Below are 3,696 nucleotides of genomic sequence, written 5' to 3'. Positions count from 1 at the left end.
TGGATCTCTGCATCTGGTTCCATCAGTTACTGGATGAAGGCTCTATGATGATAGTTGGGGTATTCACCAATCTGATTACAGGGGAAGGCCAGTTAGGGCTCCCTTTCCACTATTTCTAGGAGTCTTAGCTGGGGTCATCCTTGTGAACTCTTGGGAGTTTTCTCCCTAACCCAATAGTGGCTCTCTTTATCAAGATCTCTGTTTCATTGCTCTTCCACTCTGTCCCTCTCCCCACTAGATCACCCCGTTCTCTCATGTTCTCATCCCCCATCCCTTCCCCTTTACCACTTCCCTCCCACCCCCAGTTTGGCTATGATCAAAAATACTGAAGGCTGCTTATATTGGAGATGATGTGGAGTCAGGGGAACACTCCTCCCCTGTTGGTGGGAGTGCAAACTTGTACACCCACTTTAGAAATCAGTATGACGGTTTCTCAGAAAATTGAGAATCAATCTACCTTAAGATCCAGTAGTACCACTCTTGAGCATATACCCAAAGGATACTCAGTCATACCATAAGGACACTTCCTCAGCAATGTTCATATCAGCATTATTTGTAATAGCCAAAGATATTCTTATATAACATACATTGGGGCTGGATAATGGGTGGGACTTAGCAGTTAAGAAAGCAAAATGTTTCGTAGGACCTGAGTTTGGTTCCCAGTGCTGACCCTGGGCTGCTCACAATTACCTATAGTTCTAGTTCCAGAGGATCCAACAGTCTCTTCTGGACTCTGATGGTACCTGCGTTCACACTTGTATGCACATACATACACAAGTATACATACTATTAAAAAGGGATATGATACCCCGCCTTTAATCCCAGCATTCGGTAGGCAGAGGCAGGCGGATCTCTGTGAGTTTGAGGCCAGCCTGGTCTATAAGAGCTAGCTCTAGGACAGGCTCCAAAGCTACAGAGAAACCCTGTCTTAAAAAAAAAAAAAATGGGGGAGGGGGAGGGAGATGGGAGGCGGTGGCGGGGAAGAGACAGAAATCCTTAATAAATAAATTAAAAAAAAGAAAAAAAAGAAAGAAAGAAAAGAAAAAGGGAAAAAAGGATATCATATATATTAAAGATTTCAAATATTAAAGAATCTAAGTGAATCTACATCAAATTGTTAATATCATTTGAGGAAGGAAAGGGGGAAGATATGAAAAGTAGGAGAATATAAAATATAAAAAGGCCAAATAGAAAATCATCATATATATTAGCCATGTAACCAAATATTCAGAGTGGGCTTTGCTGAAGGAACTAACAAAGGATTAAATCAACATCCTTTAGTTTCCAGTTTTTTCTCTGTTTTGCCTTGTATCTTCAAAAGTAAAAACCTTGGAGTTGGAGAGATGGCTCAGAGGTTAAGAGTACTAGCTGGCTGGCTGGTGGTGGCATGTGCCTTTAATCCCAGCACTCAGGAGGCAGAGTCAGGCAGATCTCTGAGTTTGAGGCCAATCTAGTCTACAGAGGGAGTGCCAGGACAGACTCCAAAGCCACATAGAGAAATCCTGTCTTAGGGAAAAAAAAAAAAAGCACTGAGGTCCTGAGTTCCAGAGGTCCTGAGTTCAATTCACAGCACCCACATGGTAGCCCTGTAATGAGATCTGGTGCCCTCGTCTGACATGCACGCATACCTGAAAACAGAACACTGTATACATAATAAATAAATATATAGATATATAGGCAGACAGACAGATAGATAGATAAAAGGTAAAAGCCTTTTGAAGACTTGTAGAATGTGGACCTCTGAACAAAATACCTACCATCTTCCTCAACTCAGCTGTGCCTGAGACCATCACCATGGGTCTGGAGACTGCTGACCATGCCTTTTAAGACGGAGGGGTGGACAGGGTCATTGAACTCTCCTGAGTTTCCAGCCATTGCTCCCAGTTGCTCTGAGCCTTAGAATCCAGGAAGGTGGTAGAGTATATGGACTATGGGGGTTAGTAAAAGAGAGGGGTTCACTATGTAGCAATGGGGCAGCCATCATTCATGCTGGGAAAAGATTTTACTTACAGCGTGGCTGCTTTGGGGGTTACCCCAAACTCCTGTCACCCGCTCCCCCATGCACTGCGAGCAAGGCTCAGTGAAGTCCTTGGTTCCCAGGGTAAACTTGGGTGGATTTGTACTTTGGTTTGTCATTGGGACCTTATAAGGAGAGGGTAGACATAATTTATGTCTCTCCAGAGAAGGATTCTCACAAGGGCATTATGTGAAGGGACATAAGGCAGACATAAAGGTGGAAATATCGCCTGGTCTACTTGCTGTGCACCGCCTGCACTAGTCAAGGGCACAGAGATAAGCAGGAAAAGGATAGTTGCCAGCAGCCGCCGGGAGGGAAGAACAAGGAGCTTGGCAATATGTACAAAGTTTATTTTATCAGATGGGAAAGGACTGTGGAGAATAGAATGCACAGTTTGGACAATTAGTTAAGAAACTGGCTGTTATGTTGCACACTGAGTGATGTTTGAGGCAGGAGGATGACAAGTTTAAGGTCATTCTGGCCTACATAGGAAGGTGGAAGCCAACCAGGGATGATTGGAGGATTACTGGGGACACAGCTGGTAGACTGCATGCTTAGCATGTGTGAACCCCTGGGTTCTATCTGAAAAAAAAGTTAAGATGGTCTTTTTTTTGTTTTGTATTGTTTTTGTTTTTTTCAAGATGGGGTTTCTCTGTGTGTAGTCCTGACTGTCCTAGAACTAGCTCTGTAGAGCAGGGTGGCCTTGAACTCATGGAAATCTGCCTGCCTTTACCTCCAGAGTGCTGGGATTAAAGGTGTGCAACATCACCACCTGGCCAAGATAAACATTTTTGTATATTTAACCATAATTTTTAAAATGTGAACTGGCAAGATGTCTAGCAAATAAAGGCCCTTGCTGCTAAGCCTAAAGTGGTGGTTGGAAAGAAAGATGTCCTTCATAAGCTCATGTATTTGACCAGTTGATCCCTGGTGGCGGTGCTGTCTGGGGAGTATTTGGAGCCTTTGGGAGGTTGAACCTTGCTGGAGGAAGTATGTCACTGGGAATGGACTCAGAGTTTATAGCCTCACCCCATTTCCAGTTTGCTTTTTCTGCTTCCTGTGTGTGGTTGGAGGCGTAATAGCTTCTTGATCCTGTTGCCTGTTGCCTTGCTATCCCAGATATTATGGACTATTCTGGGACTGTAAACTAAAACGAACTCTTTCTTTCATAAATTGCTTTTGGTCACAGTGTTTCATCACAGCAACAACAACAAAAAAAAAAAACACTAATATGTGTGATAACCCGATGACTGCCAAGGCTGACTCCACTTAGTGGTAGCCTGTTCCAGCTGAGGCCCCAGCTCTGGGCTTCTTCAGGTAGCATATTGTCCTTCACCTATCAGTCAGTAGTCCCTGGCTTCTCTCTGAATGGATCATGATAGGATAGCTATGCACGTCCTGTTGGAGAAAATTTTTTGTCACAATAATTGAGCGTTTAGAGAATGTAGGTTGGGAATATTAGGTTTCTGATAACATAAGGGACAGTCAAAGACACTGCAGACTTTCCTTCTGGTCTTACACCTTTTAGTGTGCATCAATGTAGATTTTTATTTTATTTAAATAGTTATTTTTATGATTTTTAAGTGTGTGTGTGTGTGAGTGTGTGTGTGTGTGTGTGAGAGAGAGAGAGAGAGAGAGAGAGAGAGAGAGAGAGAGAGAGAGAGAGAGAGAGAGAGAGA

This window comes from Alexandromys fortis, unplaced genomic scaffold (assembly GCF_014885135.2).
Source record: "Alexandromys fortis isolate MF-2015 unplaced genomic scaffold, M_Fortis_MF-2015_v1.1 scaffold_70, whole genome shotgun sequence".
Lineage (NCBI taxonomy): Eukaryota > Metazoa > Chordata > Mammalia > Rodentia > Cricetidae > Alexandromys > Alexandromys fortis.
Note: the sequence above shows the minus strand (reverse complement) of the source record.